Source organism: Mandrillus leucophaeus, unplaced genomic scaffold (genome assembly GCF_000951045.1).
Source record: "Mandrillus leucophaeus isolate KB7577 unplaced genomic scaffold, Mleu.le_1.0 Scaffold67, whole genome shotgun sequence".
NCBI classification, from domain to species: domain Eukaryota; kingdom Metazoa; phylum Chordata; class Mammalia; order Primates; family Cercopithecidae; genus Mandrillus; species Mandrillus leucophaeus.
Window position 1 is genome coordinate 1,086,753 of NW_012107252.1, and position 17,719 is coordinate 1,104,471.

The following is a 17,719-nucleotide window of genomic DNA, read 5'->3' on the forward strand; positions in this document are numbered from 1 at the left end:
TTGAAGAACAAACAGAATGTAAGCAAGCAAATCCATGGTTCTGTTTGGATGGCTATTGTGAAACATGTACCTTAAATGGAATTATATAACCACCCATCTGCAAACGTTGAGTGAGGAGAGCTGGATTTCAGTCACAGCTTAGCCATGACCAGTGGCTTGACCTTGGATAAGACATTGCCCTTGGACACCTGCTGTCAGTCTTCCCAGTATCCATTTCTTTATTCTCCCACCATTGGAACCCCCCCAAAAAAATCTGGGAAACCACTTTTCTCCATTCTAACCTATATGATATTATGGTTGCTCACCTGACCCCAGACTCTAGGAGTTGGGCCTGATTGTCTTAAAGCCATTGTTTCTATCCCATCCACCTGGCTACAGAAGTTAGTTCAAGGGCAGTCATGAAACCCAATCAGAGCAAAGGGATTTGAAACACGCTTGCAAAGGGCTTCTGGCAAAGAAAAGAGTCCTCTGCCTGTTGTAGATCCTATCAATGATAGATTGATGATAGATCAATGATAATGCAGCCACGTGTGACCACTAGGATAGAGATGAGATTGCCAGGCAGTGAAAGAATACTGAGGAAAGCAGAATGGGGAAAGAAACAGAATGTTGGTTATACTGCTGGGCAGTGAACAACTGGTTCAAACAACACCTGAAGCTAATAGACCTCTATACGCTTCAGTTATGTGAACCAATCAATTCCCTTTATTGTTGGAATTTAGTTTTCTGTCTATACCACAAACAGTTCTAACAGTAACAATCTCTCTGGGCCTCCATTTTTCATACATAAAAGTAATACGGATAACCTCTGAGGCTGCTGGAGTGCTGGGAGGAGGCCGTGAGAACATGGTCACCTGGTCCAAGGGCCTGGGTTCCCTGCTTTCAGCCAAACACCTGCATCAGGCCGGGGCCTTCAGACCTCAGGGAAGGCATCCGTCCCAGTCCACGTGGACTTCTGATGCAGGTTGAGAACAAAAAGAGGCACCTGGACATTCCCTGGAGCCCTCTGCGTGGTCGCGCTTCAGTGGAATTTGGGGGCCCTCGGCTGCCAGCCACGCTTGCTTGATAGCAACAGAAACCAGTTCTACCCGACTCTGTGCCACAAAAAAAGCCACACCCCACTCACCTGACACCTACCCCATCAAGAGTCCATGCTGCTGAGCCCTGAGGGAGGGGAGGGCTTTGTGGTCAGGCTGCGTGGCCCCCCCTGGCCCTGCTCTGTTGAGGATGCGCAGGACGTCCTCTCCAACTGCACCAGGCTGGGCTGCAGGCGAATTTCATCCACACCAGAGAGGGGTGGGCAGAGTGGTGAGGCTTTTGTTGAACTTGGATCAGGAGATGACGTAAAAATGGCCCTGGAAAAAGACCGAGAAAGCATGGGACACTGGCGCATTGCGGTGTTCAAGTCCCACGGAACCGAGGTGGGTTGGGTGTTGAAGGAAACACCGCAGTCCCAACAGTGCCAGCAGCACCAACTAGGGCTTCCCACAACTAGGGCTTCCAGAGCACTCGCGTCTGGATGCACAAAGAAGAAATCGTTCGGTTCTTCTCAGGGTTGGAAATCGCAGGAGTTGGCCTCGCAGGAGTTAGCTGAGAAGGCTCTTGGAACGCCCAAGGAGAGGACAAGGCACAGGGACATGGAAGTGTTCAAGAGCGGCCAGGAGGAAGTTAGGTCGGACTCAGGTCCCCCTGAGGCTCATATCCGTGCAGCCCCAGACCCCTGTGACCAGCCCAGGGCCGCCGGGACCTACCCTGGCATCGTGAAGCAGGCAGGCGCAGGATACGGAGCCACGAGGAGCACGGCGGCCTCTGCACCACCGAGGTGCACCGAGTGGGGGAACCTCAGCTACTGTCTCTCCGGAATGTATGACCACAAATACAGCGACAGTGAGGTCACAGGGCAGAGCACCACCGGCCACTGCCTCTGCACGAGGGGCTGCCATACAAAGCGACCAAGAGAGACATTTACAACCTCTTCTCTCCTCCCAACCCGGTGAGAGTCCACATTGAGATGGGCCCAGATGGAAAAGTGAGGGGCGAAGCAGATGTTGAGTTTGCTACTCAGGAAGAAGCAGTAGCAGCTACCTCCAGAGACAGGGTCAGCATGCGGCACAGATACATAGAACTATTCCTGAATTTGACAACAGGGGCCAGCAACGGGGCCTACAGCAGTCAGGGGATGCGAGGCATGGGCGTGACCAACTACAGTTGTCTGGAAAGCCAGTCAGTGAGCGGCTGTGATGGGGCTGGCCACAGCAGGCAGAACAGCATGGGTGAATAGCACTTGTTTTGTTAGCAGCATTTGAGTTATTTCAATCAAATTCTCACAGGCCGCCAACAAGCAGTGAAGAGCAGTCATAATGGAGGAAGCTGTGGGACCCATTTTGCACCATGAGTTTGTGAAATCTGGATTTTAAAATCCCCTCTTTAGGCCAGGCGCAGTGGCTCAGGCCTGTAATCCCAGCACTTCGGGAGGCCGAGGCGGGTGGATCACTTGAGGCCAGGAATTCACAACCAGCCTGGCCAGCATGGTGAAACCCCTTCTCTACTAAAAATACAAAAATTAGCCAGGTGAGGTGGCAGGCTCCTGTAATCCCAGCTACTCGGGAGGCTGAGGCACAAGAATCACTTGAACCCAGGAGGCAGAGGTTGCAGTGAACCAAGATGCACCACTGCACTCCAGCCTGGGCAACAGAGTGAGACCCTGTCTCTCTCTACATATATACCTCTTCAGTGTTTTCTCATGCAAAATTTTTTTCTAGCATGTGTTATTGAGTAAACTAAAACTATTTTCAGCTTTTCTCAATTAACATTTTGTTAGTATACTTCAGAGAGAAGTTAGCTGACTTTCAGTATGTTACACGTGGACCTTTTACACCACATCACAGTGAACACATTGGGGAGATGTGCTCTTTTGGAAAACTCAAAGGCACCAACTCCCAGATTCAAATAAATGTTTCTCATGTTTGTTCATTCTAATTTATATTTTCATTTACGATCCTTTAGGTTAAGTTGAAGCTTTTTAAAAGTAAGTTTTGAAAATTGAGATACAATACCAATACTGGAGGAATTGGTGAGGCCTTGACTTAAAACTTTCTTTGTACTGTGATTTCCTTTTGAGTGTATTTTGCTAAGTTAAACTTGTTAAATTTTTTGTTAACTAAATTTTTTTCTTAAAATGAAGACTTTTTCACAATGACTGGCACAGATTATCTACTCAGCAAAAGATAGCGAAATGACTGGGTGGTTCAAGAGAATTCATTTTAATCATAATGTATTTAAGTGTGAATTTAAAAATAGTTTCATACATCAAATCTGTGATCTCCCTTATATTCTAATAATGAGGCTAAATAAAAGTCTAATAAAATGTAAAAAAAAAAAAGAATTCTGCTAGTTCTCACATCCTATGAGTCTTTCTGAAGGGTAAATACACTCATGAAAATTTAAATATATTGTCTTTTACCAGTAAGCACTAAGGATAGTAGGACTGTCCAGTTTAACCCAACAAAAGAAAGCTAAGACTAGAAATGCAAACAGAAATCCTTCATCTTTGGCCTGTACTAGGAGTTACCCTGATCTCCACCTACCCTGCTAGCCCCCTATACTTCAGCCACTTATTCCTATACTCTGAGAATAGTTGGGGGCAGAGGATAGTAATCTGGAAAGGAACCTTACAAAGTGGCCCTGCTTTCTCTCTTTCATCATTCTTGCTGATGCCCCTTGTTGGCCTTGGACCCCTTGTTCAGATTCTGACCTCTTCTACCCAAACTCTTTGACATGAGTCTTACCAGATCACCCTCCTCTGCCTTCTCTTCCATCCCAGATCTGACCCATGGATTATATATTTAGCTTGGCATCATGCCCTCATGTCTGCATTCCCAGTCCTGACCACCTTCAATCAGTTGGAAGTGGTGATATATTAGGCAACTCCAAAGCACAGATTAGTTTATCTGTAGCAACAGGGCCTAAAGGAAGAAGTCCGGGGATGGTTATTTAGTGGAGCAGAGTCACTTAATAAAAGGCATTAAGCACCTTAGAAGCCTGAAGGTTTGAGCAAATTGTTTTATACACTGCACTTGCAATTATGTGTGAAAGTTTTCACATACCTGGCTTCCTGGATACATAGCCTTTTAAAAATAATGCATTTGGAAATGCAGTTTAATCAACTTCCTAGTTTGAAAAAGCATTATCTAGGTCCCTGACAGATATTGTGTTGGAACACTGGGGCCATACCTGAAGTTACTGGGACCTTAAGGAAGAGTTAATATGGAAAGAATCCTGGTGGTTTTTCTAGAAATAGTTAGAAATTAAGAAATTAACTAGCATGCTGCTAGTTAACTTTGTTCTCTCTTCTGGCTTTGCAAGATTCATGGGAAAAGACCTTCAGCACTGTTGTGATTGAATCATTTCACATGTTATGACCAGATAACCTTTGCATATAGAGATGACTGGGACAATAGTCCCATTCTTGAGGAGCTCAGGAGTTTGGGGAGGAAAAGGACACTACATCAGTCAGATCCAGCAGGAAACAGAGCTCACCCCACTTAATGAGATCTCAATCAAGGGAGGACTTAGAGAAATGTGGGCAGAGCTGGTGAGGCATCCAGATACCAACAGCAGCAGAGAACCATTACCACCCCTAATAATGAAGAGACAAGTAAAGTGAACAGGAGAGTGGCAACCATGGAGGAGGGGCTCCCTCAGGAGCTGCAGTCAGACAAAGATCTGGCTTCTACCAGAGGGGAAGCTTCAAGGCTAGGACCGTGGGAGAAACTGCCTTGACCTATCTTCCCTCCCATTCTCTAATACCCTGCAAGTACATATCATCCACTAACTCAGACAGAAAGCCCACTAGCAAGGGAGTCCGGATGATAGTGTATAGGGATCAGCCTGGGGAAAGAACTAAGACAGATGTAGATAACAGATATGGCAGCATGAACAAAGAATAATCAAACCACAACACCCCATTTTCCACCCAGGTCCCAGTTTTTCCCTTCATTTAAATGAGAATCCCATCCCAAACACAAGGAGACACAAGTTATCAGCCACTGTATTATTACTGGTGACATCATTTCAAGTGTACTCTCACCTGGACCCTAAATTTTGAGGTTGGCTACCATCAGCACTCTTCATATAAAATAGTATGGAGAAGGGGAGGGGAGGACGAGGTAATTGGCATAAAAAATAAGTATGGTTGCTATGGTCTTCCCTTCTGTAGCCTTTCATGAGGCCGGAGCAAATAATCACTGCTTCCTTTTATTCCGTGATCACTTTATCCTCTACCAAACACTTACCACCTTATCTTGAGAAGGTCTGAGATCCAAACCTTCATCCCCAAATAGCTGAGCCCTTACTACTCCTCTCTGCAGTGGGTGGTCAGTTTCCCACTGACCTTCATTATTGGACATGGAAGTCCATGGAAGTCCTGGTAAGTGACCCCAGAAATCCCCTGAGTTTAAAATATAGTCTTCCCAGCCCTATTGCATGGCAGCAACCCGCTTTCTTCTTGGTACCCAATATAGTGATCCCTCCTCTTCCTGTTGGTTCAATGGTGTGAGTTCCAAAATGGCCAAAGACAGGCTCAGCTTCCAATTCCTTGGTGGGAACATTCCTCCTTTAGGAATATTCAGGCTCAAGATCATGAAGATGGAAAGCAAAAGTTCTATTAAGTGGAGTATTAGCTGTGATAGTTACAAGGGTCACTCCTAATGCTTCCCCATGTTTCCTACCCCACAGTTCATGCTGTGAAGGAGACAGGACCAGATACTGACTGCTGGTTTAAAGTATATACTAATCCTACAGGTGATCTCAAGCTTTGCATGGTGTCATATCCCAGTTGGCCTACTGAACCCTCACTACAGACACCTTAGAAGCCCTGTGTTGAAGATAACAGCTCTGCAGTCAATCTTTGTCCCTGGATGACAATGTGGAGCAGAGCTGCCCACCAGTCTAAAACACTCATTTTGGAATTGTTAAGTACGAGAGAAATGCATCCCTATGTAATTTAAGCTATTCTACTTTACCATCTCCTGGTTACGTTATTTTAACATTGCCCTAGTTAAGACAGCCATCTTGGCTGTTAGCATAGCCCTAACTTATGCTTTTTCTGGTTAAGTTGCCAGGAGTGTGGATTGGGGTGGAGGGCGGAGAGAGGGGAGGGCCTCTGGTCTTATAATCTGGGCTTAAATATACTGATTTGCCGTAGAGTCCCTGCTGGGCAATCCTGTGCCTCGGAAAACCACCCTATACATTGATTCCAAGTGCTGTTCTTCCTCAGTGTTCTCCCTCTATGGTGGACAGCTCCCAGGGGATTGTTAGTGTCTTTCCAATGGTTTTTCAGATTCCTCTCTCTTCTGCGGTTCCCTCTGCTTTCTGAGGCATCGTCAGGGAAGGGTTGAGTAACTGGGTGCTGGTTCCCCATCCTACACTGAGATGAGGCCGTGGAGGGCCCGTAGCAGGGGGAGGAGTAGGTATTCCAGGAAGGCAGTTATATATTATATCACTTCATTTCTGTGAAATTTCCAGAATAGGCACATCCATAGGGACAGGATGCAGATTCACAGTTTCCAGGGTCTAAGGAGTGGCAGGAATGGAGGGTGACTGCTTAATAGGTAGGGGGTTTCATTTGGGGAATAGTAAGAATGTTCTGAAATAAAACAATGGTGATGGTCACACAACCTTGTAAGTATACTAAATGCCACTGAATTGTTTACTCTAAAATGACCAAAATGGTGAATTTTATGTTATGCAAATTTATCACAATAAAAAAACAGTAAAGTGGTTGAATTTTATTCTAATTGAGTAGGAAGATGCTCGTGGGTTATAGGGGTGAATCTGCAGTGACTGAAGTTAACAGAGCTGTAAAAGAATCGTTTGACCTTGTAGTCCTGCTTGGAACATCTGTTTCCTCCTGCATGGGGGGTGATGGGGATGGAAGGGAGTAGGGGGAGAACAGGCAGAGTAGAGGATGCTGACTCCAGAGGGCAAAAGGCAAGCTGCTGGGCTAGGCATCATTTCTAGATTTTCCTGATTGACATGGATTTTTCATGTTTTTGTTCATTTTTTTTTTCAATTACTCAGCATTCTAATACCTTCCTGTGTGGGGAGAATCCAAATGGGAGGAGTCCTCCTTTGTAAACCTTGGTGATAGGTAGGAACTTTCTCTCTGTGCCCTGTCCCACACCCCCACTGGCCAACCACACTTGGTCTCAGACATCTAACCCAGCCCAGCTAACCAGATACTCCTTCTGGGACTTGGAATCATGACGAGTGATGCAAAGACACAGATGAGAGCAGGTGAGAGTACACAGAACAGCTGTGCCACCAAAGATGAGAGTCCACTGGCTGCTGTGTTGTGCAAGATCTGGGGCTTTGGCGTTGCATGTTCAGGGGCAGCTGTGCCTGGCAGCATCCTTACCAGACCAATTCTGAGGGGTGACCTTGGCTTTGGCAGCCACTCCCTGACCTCTTGTTGTGGTTATTTTCTGAGCATAGTTCACCAACCCCATTTCAATTCTCAAGCTACCCAATATCCTTCCAATAAATTCCTTGACTGTTCAAGTTAGCCTGAGCTTGCTTCTGTTACTTTTAACTAGGAATCCTGTTACATTAATGCAGTCTTAACCACCTCCCTTCAAAACGGAAAACATGGTACATTCCAATTAAATGCCTATGACTCCTTGCAAAATTGAAATACTGTCTGCACCTTGATTCGTGTGTGTGTGTGTATTTCACTTTAAAGATTACAGATGTGAAAACAAAATGCATTTCCATGCACTGAGTTATTGTAGCTATGGTGATGAGCAGACAGAGCACAGCTCTAGCAATTAGAAGACCAGGCCACAGCTAGTTGTGTAACCTTGGGCGAGTCAGTTTCTTCTCTATTCAGACTGAGGTAAGCAGTGAGCCCTTTGCTAGTGTTTGAGATTCTGTGATTCAGGAATGCAAAAGAAATCATTTATATTAACACGATGCCTAGGAAAACAAACTATTCTCTCTCACAGACAGGCACAGTCTGACTCAATATCATACAACTAAGATAACTTCAGTTGTCAATCTGCACTTCATCTATTAAATAATGCATATCATTGTAGACAAGCAACAAAAGTTAACAACAGCCTCGTCTCTCTGTGGGAATGTCATCTGCAATGTTAATACTAACGAGAGCTCATGCTTGGATTGCATTTGCTACATGCCACAGCTCCAGGAGTACTGCATATATGAGCTCATTCAATCCTTACAGCAGCCTCAGAAAGTAAGTGCTATTATTATCCCATTTACAGATGAAGAAACAGAAGTACAGAGAGGTTGGGAAACTTGCCCAAAGTCACACAGCCTGTAGGTGACAGAACCAGTATTCAAACCCAAACTATCTGGCTCTAGAATCCAGCCGCTTTATGTGTGTGTGTGTGTGTGTGTGTGTGTGTGTATGTGTAAATCCACATAACATGAATTCACCATTTTAGCCGTCTTAAATCATACAATTCAGTGGTATTTAGTACACTCACAGAATCCATGCTTTTAATGACACACTATACTACCAAAACTATATCTATCATCAAATAAATAAACTGTAATTACGATCAGTTCTACAGACGGAGAGATGAGATAGAGCTGTTGTTTCTTTCATCCATTTCAGTGCATTCAATAGTAGTAATGCAATTTCCAAATGAAGATTATAGAGTTGTGGTGTGATTCCTGGTCTTAGGAAGCTTTTAGCTCCAGTCTACTTTTTGGCTCCACGAAAGCTGCATCTAATCTTAACCTTGAAAGATGAGCGCCCATCACATTTTAATACTTCAGCAGAGGATGGAGCAAGGGAATCCCAAGCTTCCTCTGAGGGCTGGTCCCACTATTTAAGGACACCTATAAACAGGAAGTCCTGACCAATGTCCTCATTCACAAATGAATGCATTCAGCTTTTCCCTGATTTTAGGAATGGAGAGGCAGGTGTTGAAAAAAGTTGGTCAGCATTTCCTCTGCAATAATAATTCTAATGACAGCTCACACGTGGATGGCATTTACTAAATGCCATTGTTCTAAGAGTTTTGCATATATGATAATCCTTTATAACCTGGCTGTGTGTGGCCTTGGGTAAATTATTACTACTTCTTCTAAACATCTCTCTTGTGACAGTCATTCACTCAGCAACTGCTGGTGGCACCTGTTTTGCACCAGGCACTGAGCTGAACCCTGGAAGCAGGAAGGGTTGTGGGGCAGTTGGGTGGGTAAGTATTGGGCAGTGTTTCTCCGCATGGTTGGGGAGGGGGTTACCAGTGAATCTTTCCAAAATACAACGTTCACTTTCATTGGGTCTTGATGTACCACATATGTTGTCAGGGCTAGAGTGGCAGGTGGGTTTGGGAGTGGTGCATTTCAAAAAAATCCCTCCCAGATACATCTCATTTTTCTTATTCTCCCCCCAACCACCACTGCCCAAATCCCCAACCCAAGCACATCTATTAGTTTAGAACCATTGAAATTGGTGATTTCCGAGGCTACTTTGGGCTCTAAAATTCTATGGTGCATTCTCAATTCAACATTCCTTAGGTGCCCACTCTGTGCTAAGCACAGGAGCTACAGAGGAGAATAAGATATTGATAGACATAGTCCCTGCCCCCTGTCCCCTCTCATTCTGGTTGAGACACAGACAAGCAAACCAGCAGTGTCAATATAACATGAGGGACCTGGAGTACAGGGAAGCATTTCATGAACTGAATATCCCCTCGGGTGACACTTCAACTTTCTCTTCTCCAGAATAAGTGATTCCTTTGCCTTCTTTTCTAAGCTGTTATTTCCCAATGATCAAACAATATCATCAACATCTGACAAGTTCTGAATCTAATGCATCTGCCTTCCTTCTGGTTTCAGATGCAAAGCATATTCTCCACACAGCCTCACACCAGTTCCAAACCCTGCATGCTAACATTTCTCTGCCGAAAGGCCTTTTTAATGAGGAACTTGGTTCAGGCATCAGCTATAGAACATTAATATTCATGGTTAGTATTTGTAAAAACCTTTATTTTAATCTTTTGTTTCTGTTGAGGGGGGAGTGTTAAAATGGCCAGAAATTCCCAATTCCCATTTATTCTATCCAGGCCTCTATTTTCAGAGTATTTTCTTTTTGGCTTCCATTATTTCATTGGGGTTGGCAATGAAAGTTAGTCCTGCTCCCGTCCAAGTGTTAAATGGATACTCATGTGTCTTGTTGCCACATTGGTATACTTAATTTTATTCCAAATAGGATTTTTCTTTTTTCCCCTCTGCATGCAAATGTGTTACCCTTTTCAGTGTTTGCATAATAGCAGTAATTCTTTCATTTGTACAAAAGGACATGCATTATTTTGGCAGATAGATGGAGCTTTGATGGAGAGATTATTACATTTCCAAAAGCAAAGAGAATAAATGAGAATTTAGCTAGACGCTGACTAAACACCCCCTTCCCCCAACTCCACTGATCATGAGCCAAGTGTCTAACACACTACACTTTCCTCCCAGACAACAAACCTTGCAGAACAGTAGGACCTTGCTGACTGTTCTTGGTTCTCTGCCTGTCTCTGTGGACTGTATCACTTGGCCTCCCTTGCCCTACAGGTTCTGACTGGTTTAGCCAATAGGAGGCACCAGCATGAAAATGGAGGATGGGAGTAGAGGGAAGCTGGTTTATTTATTTCCTGCTCCCTCCCTGCCTTTCCGTAGCTCAAGCAGAAGCTGTACCTCTCCAAGGCCACAGATCAGTTGAGGAGACCCTCTTCTACAAGTCCAACTCTCACTGGACTCTGGTAATCCCCTTCCTGCTCCTCACTGCCTCCAGCAAGATCCACAGAGCTTCACTACCCCTTGTGGACTAACCCTGCCCATATCCATGTAAATATTCCTTATACTCAATGCTTTGAGTATGCCATCTTTTTCCTTAGGACACCGAGAGAAGCATCATATTCCCAAAACTTCACTTAGCTCACTAGATCCTCCCTCCTACTCCAAAAACAAACAAACACCATAGCACTGGGAAAGTAATAAGTCCAAAACCACTGAGGTCTATAGGCATCTACATGTCACCTCAAAGTGTTTAGAAATTGCACAAGGCAGAAGAGGAGTTTTCCCTAGGTGCATCTAGCTTCACTGCAGTCATGTAGATGATTGGCATCTGTTGGTTTTGCCTGTCACTGGGTCACCTTCTTCTGGTCACAGCCCCCTGATTTTCCTTGGGGAGCTACCTCTTCAATTCTCTTGGTACATGTGGATTGGATGAGGCTGTTCTCACCCTCAGCTCAGAGAAAATATAAGACCCCCAACTTGGCCACTCGGACCATCATTTCCCCCAGGCCACAGCAGTTGGTTCAGGGATGGGCATGAGAGCTAAGCCAGGCCAATGGAAACCAGTTGGATAAAATTCTAGGACTTTGGCTGGAGCAGCTAGAGAGGAATAGAGCCCACCTGAGAACTGAAAAATCACTGAGAAAGCAGTCAAGAAATGACGAGAGGAAAACTGGGTTCTGATCATGTCATTTGCAGGCTGGATCAAGCCTAGCCTTGCTCTTGCAATTACATGAATAAAAAGATCTGTCATTTCATTTGTTTAAGCTGCGTTTCCATCAGGGAAAGACTCCTGACTACTACATTGAAGATGGAAGCTCTTTATACACTCGGAACCATCATGGACTGGGTAAGGGGGAGGCAGAGAAGAAAACAGAATTGAATATTTCTAGATCACATATTATTGTGTGCTCTAGAATACAGCACATATTAATGTAGGTTAATTCATTTAATCCTCAAAATGACTTTACTCAGCTAAGTTGAGGAACTTGCTAAGTGTCTTACAATTAGCAAATGGCAGAGTTAAGTTCAAACCAAGGATACTCTGCTTGCAAAGACATACTTGCTGTGCTCCGATGTACTGCCATTATCGTCATCATCTTCATCATCTGCCTCCTCACTGTTACCATCACCATCATCTTCAGGACGCTCCCTGAGGATCTGGACCACAACGGTAGGAAGCTGAGTTTTCTAACTCACAAAACACATCTTCAAACATATAAGTACATGGGTGTGCAAATACCTATAGCAAGAAGTGCAGATTGATCAGTACCACGAAAGAGGAGCAGATATCACGTTGAGAAAGATTACTTCCATCTGAGGTAGACCTCTAGAAATGGCTGAAGGAAATCCAAAGACAGAAAGAGTTTGAACAGAGGCATTAGGGACAGGAATGTCAGATCATAAAAGATTCAGTTTGCACATTTACAAACTAAACTAATATAGTTCTCCTAGTGCTCCAAGGTTCTGTCCTTGTCTCCCTTCTCTATTTTCTCTTGACATCCTTCCTTAGCAATAACAACGCCAGAAAGCTGACAACCCCCCAATCTCCTATTTACCACAGTGCTTGGCACAGTCCCTCTAAACTTCAGGGCAAAGGGTGGAGAGTCATACAGTCTTCCAATGTAAATATGCCTACTCATCAGTGGAGTTCACCTTAAGGTCTAAGGAATAGTGAACTGGTAACTGGGACTGGTGTTGAAGGTGAACCCAGAAGCCTCTAAATGTGTCCTTAAAGACCTAGCATGTCTAGGCTCCTATTCAGCTCCCAAAGAAAGAAGTGTCATAAGTTCTAACATTGACACTTGTTCCAAAGATGATGTGAATTCAGCCCTGGCAATACAGCCCTTTTTCTCTTTAGCAGAAACCCTGCTTCTGACCTCTCCTTTCCCCTCTAGATGTCTCATTATTCTTTGAATGAGACACAAGCTTTTCTACACGCATCACTGTCTCGTTTTAGCATACTTCCTCCCTCCATCCATCAACAAAAGGTGTTGCACTGACGCTAAACCAGGCGAAAGACCAACCCCCAAGTCAGTGTGTCTGCCAAGTAAAACACATGAAAACTTGGTGCACTATTTTTAAAAGCAAGTTAAATAAGGTGCCTTTAAAGTTGAGTCCCCCGGGATTGTACTGAATCCCTAGGTTCTTGGTTTTATGACCACAAGGGACCAAGCAGGTTGGCTTTAATTGTTAAACTAGGCCACTTAAGCCACAGAGCCCCTGTCTAACAGGACAGTATTTATAGGGATTGCATCATCACATAGTTGAACTATTCTTCTCAGACTGAGATCATCCTTTAGTTTGCTGGGATATTTTTTAAACTACGGGAGGAAGAAAGAAACCTCTTCATTAATAGAAACTACTAATAAGAGTAGAAGAGTACAATAATGTTGAAATGATAATATTTTAGCCACATGAAAAGCAGGAACTTAATATTTCCTCCTGGAAAGATTTTTGATTCATAGCTATTGAAAATTTGAAGATGATATTTTGGCCGCTGGAGGCTGGGACAAGTTTGATTACAATTACTAGTCAAGGGCCAGGCACGGTGGCTCACGCCTGTAGTCCCAGCACTTTAGGAGGCCGAGGCGGGCAGATCACGAGGTCAGGAGATCAAGACCATCCTGGCTAACACAGTGAAACCCCATCTCTACCAAAAACAAAAAATTAGCCTGGCGTTGTGGCGGCACCTGTAGTCCCAGCTACTCAGGAGGCTGAGGCAGGAGAATGGCGTGAACCCAGGAGGTGGAGCTTGCAGTGAGCCGAGATGGCGCCACAGCACTCCAGCCTGGGCAACAGAGCAAGACTCCATCTCAAAAAAAAAAAAAAAAAAAAAAAAGAATTACTAGTCAAGAAAGCTCAATTGAATCAAATTTTCTTCAAAAGACTGTGGTTTTATATAACACTATTGTTCGTGTGATAGAGATTGATGTGGTTTTCTTTTTTATTTTTTTCATCAACTTCTACTTTCCAGAGTACATATGTAGAATGTGTAGATTTTGTTACATAGGTCAACGTTTGCCATGGTGGTTTGCTGCACAGATCATCCCATCACCTAGGTATTAAGCCCAGCATCCATTAGCTATTTTTCCTAATGCTCTCCCTCTCCCCACCACATCCCCCAACGGGCCCCAGTGTGTATTGCTCCCCTCCCTGTGTCCATGTGTTCTCATTGTTCAGCTCCCACTTACAGTGATAACATGCAGTGTTTGGGTTTCTGTTCCTGCATTCATTTGCTGAGGATAATGGCTTCCTGTTGGATTCATGTTGCTGCAAAGGACATAATCTCATTTCTTTTCATGGCTGCGTAGTATTCCATGGTGTATATGTACCATATTTTCTTTATCCAGTCTACCATTGATGGGCATTTGGGTTGATTCCATGTCTTTGCTATTGTGAATAGTGCTGCAATGAACATATGTGTGCATGTATCTTTATAACAGAATGATTTATATTCCTTTGGTATATACCCAGTAATGGGATTGCTGGGTCAGATGATATTTCTGGTTCCAGATCTTTGAGAAATCACCATACTGTCTTCCACAATGGTTGAACTAATTTACACTCCCATCAACAGTGTAAAAGCATTCCTTTTTCTCTGCAACCTCCCCAGCGTCTGTTGTTTCTTGACATTTTAATAATCGCCATTCTGACTGGTGTGAGATGGCGTTTCATCATGGTTTTAATTTGCATTTCTGCAGTGATCATGACTGCATGAATGTCTTATTTTGAGAAGTGTCTGTTCATGTCCTTTGCCCACTTTTTAATGGGGTTCTTTGTTTTATTCTTGTAAATTTGTTTAAGTTTCTTGTAGAATCTGGATATTAGACCTTTGTCAAATGGATAGATTGCAAACTTTTTCTCCCATTCTGTAGGTTGTCTGTTCACTCCAATGATAGTTTATTTGCTGTGCAGAAGCTCTTTACTTTAATTAGGTCCCATTTGTCAATTTTTGCTTTTGTTACAATTGCTTTTGGTGTTTTCATCATGAAATCTTTGCCCATGCCTATGTCTTGAATGGTATTGCCTAGATTTTCTTCTAGGGTTTTTATGGTTTTCAGTTTTACATTTAAGTCTTTAACTTGAGTTGGTTGTTGTATAAGATGCAAAGAAGGGGTCCAATTTCAATTTTCTGCATATGGCTAGCCAGTTCTCCCAGCACCATTTATTAAATAGGGAATCCTTTCCCCATTGCTTGTTTCAGTCAGATTTGTCAAAGATTAGATGGTTGTAAGCATGTGGTCTTATTTCTGAGTTCTCTATTCTGTTCCATTGGTCTATGTGTCTATTTTTGTACCGGTACCATGATGTTTTGGTTACAGTAGCCTTGTAGTATAGTTTGAACTTGGGTAATGTGATACCTCCAGCTTTGTTCTTTTTTCTTAGGATTGTCTTGACTATACAGGCTCTTTTTCGGTTCCATATGAATTTTAAAATAGATGTTTATAATTCTGTGAAGAATGTCAATGGTAGTTTAATGGGAATAGCATTGAATCTATAAATTACTTTGGGTAGTATGACTACTTTCATAATATTGATTCTTCCTATCCGGAAGAGCGTGGAATATTTTTCTATTTGTTTGTACCCTCTCTGATTTCCTTGAGCAGTGGTTTACAGTTCTCCTTGAAGAGGTCCTTCACTTCCCTTTTTAGCTGTATTCCTAGGCATTTTATTCTCTTCACAGCAATTGTGAATGGGAGTTCATTCATGATTTGGCTCTCTGCATGCCTGTTGTTGTTGTATAGGAATGCTAGCGATTTTTGCACTTTGATTTTGTGATTGATGTGGTTTTCATTGTTTGGACTACCCATAATATATGTATACTGTAAAAGAGTGAGTGTATTTTTCTGTTACTCTTTCAGATGAACTTTTCATTAATGTCTTGACATCGTGATTTGGTTGTTTCATTTATCAAAGCTAGTTGACAAACATATGATTTACTCATAATGGCCACAATGGCTAATATTTGTTGGGCACTTCCTGTGTGCCAGGCACTGTGTGTATGCATTTCATGCATATTACATCATTTAATTCTCAAACAGTTCTATCAGTTTCTATTATTATCACCACATTAAAACGAGGAGAAGGAAGCTTAAAAAGTTGTGTAATCTGCCCAAAGTCATAAACCTAGTCATCAGTGGAATTGGAACTTAAAGCCAGGACTGAGTGATTCCCAGAAATTCCCAAGCCTCTTTGCCACTATATCAGGCTGACCTTTACTTTTATTTATTTGTTTATTTTTATTTTTATTTATTTATTTTTTTGAGACAGAGTCTCACTCTGTCACCAAGGCTGGAGTGCATGGCGTGATCTCAGCTTACCACAACCTCCGCCTCCCGAGCTCAAGCAATTCTCCTGCCTCAGCCTCCCGAGCAGCTGGGACTACAGGAACATGCCACCACACCCGGCTAATTTTTTGTATTTTTAGTAGAGACGGGGTTTCACCGTGTTAGCCAGGATGGTCTCCATCTCCTGACCTCATGATCCGCCCGCCTCGGCCTCCCAAAGTGCTGGGATTACAGGCGTGAGCCACTGCACCTGGCCCAGGCTGACTTTTATTGACAAATGGATTGTGCACTTTCTCTATCCAGTTCTGAAGCTGAATTGTAGAGTTTTCTAAGATGGTTTTGTGGGGGAGGTACCATGTTCTATGAAGGGCACAGAAACCCTCAACAAATACAACAGACTTTTGTGCACGCTTTGGCAGCACATATACTAAAATTGGAACAAATACAATAGACTTTTAAGTTGCCTTATTTTCTCTAAAACAATAAAATGCTTATACATTTGGGAAAGTGTTTAATAAATATGAGTTAAATTATTTTAGTAAAATATATTGCTTTCAGGCCAGGCACAGGGGCTAGTGCTTGTAATACCAGTACTTAGGGAGGCCAAGACGGGAGGATTGCTTGAGCCCAGGAGTTTGAGACCAACCTGGGCCACACCGGGAGACCCCCATCTCTATAAAAAAAATAGCCAGACATGGTGGCACACACCTGGGGTCCCAGCTACTTTAGAGGCCGAGGAGGGAGGATAATTTGAGCTCTGGAGGTCAAGGGTACAGTGAGCCATGGTCATGCCACTACACTCCAGCCTGGGTGACAGAATAAGACTCTGTCTCAACAACAAAAATTACTTTCAGTGTGTAGTTATCTAGCTATAACACGTAGCTTTCAGAAACTAAAATTAAATGAATTTTCAAATAAAATGAAAAACTTTACAATGTGGATTGGACTTCCAGTCAAGATAAAGCATCAAGAATGAATACTTTGATCCACCTGCTCTGCTTCAAACACATTAAATGCCTATTAAAATATAAGAAGAGAGGGTTAAAAAAATTAGCAGTGTCATTGAACAGAACTAGAAATTAATCACAATGTGGTGAGTGGGTCTGAAGCCATGAGTCTGTTATGTTCCAGGCCTGTAGGCACACAGTATTAGCTTGAATCTTGACTCCTGCCATGTAATAGAAATGAAAGTACTTCATGCATAATAGTGGATCAGAAGAAGATTCACTATGGAAGCCAGGGGTTTGAATGAAGCTCCTCCCTCTACAGAAAAAAAGTCTATTAAGATAAAGCAATTATCAACTACTTCCTGAGACTACATTTTACACAGGGTTCTTGGCTTGGAAAGCAGACTGTAGATGCACTTCCTGGCCAGGAACTTGGCCAGATACCTGATGCCCTATAACTAGATTTGTGATAGCCCCAATATCACTGCAGAACAAATTTCACCTGGTGCTGCACTAGGGGCCTGAGAAAAGGTCAGATGGAGACAACTATAAATTCCCAAAACTGCTAGACAAATAGGATGAGAGAAAAATATCACACACACACACACACACACACATACTCTCTCTTTCTTTCAAGATGTAGCTGCTATAACAAATGAAGAAATC

The 17,719-nt window shown here is 43.2% G+C and overlaps 1 pseudogene; it reads left to right on the forward strand.

The window, feature by feature from the left end:
- The first annotated feature begins 1,832 nt into the window (after positions 1-1,832).
- LOC105555113 lies at positions 1,833-2,281 on the forward strand (annotated as a pseudogene).
- The last annotated feature ends 15,438 nt before the right edge of the window (positions 2,282-17,719 follow it).